We start from the raw sequence: 222 nt of genomic DNA, 5'->3' as shown, positions 1-222 counted from the left end.
CGTGCTACTCGCGGACGCTCCTTACGCTCCGTCGAGCCAGTGACTCTCGCGAACGCTGCTCCACGCGTTTCGCGTAGTAAATTTATCGTGCCGCTCGCGGACGCTCCTTGCGCTCCGTTGAGCTAGTGACTCTCGCGAACGCTGCTCCATGCGTTTCGCGTAGTGAAATCGTTGTGCTACTCGCGGACGCTCCTTGCGCTCCATCGAACTAGTGACTCTCGC

The sequence above is a fragment of the Trachymyrmex cornetzi genome, unplaced genomic scaffold, assembly GCF_001594075.2.
Source record: "Trachymyrmex cornetzi isolate Tcor2-1 unplaced genomic scaffold, Tcor1.1 scaffold773, whole genome shotgun sequence".
Lineage (NCBI taxonomy): Eukaryota > Metazoa > Arthropoda > Insecta > Hymenoptera > Formicidae > Trachymyrmex > Trachymyrmex cornetzi.
Note: the sequence above shows the minus strand (reverse complement) of the source record.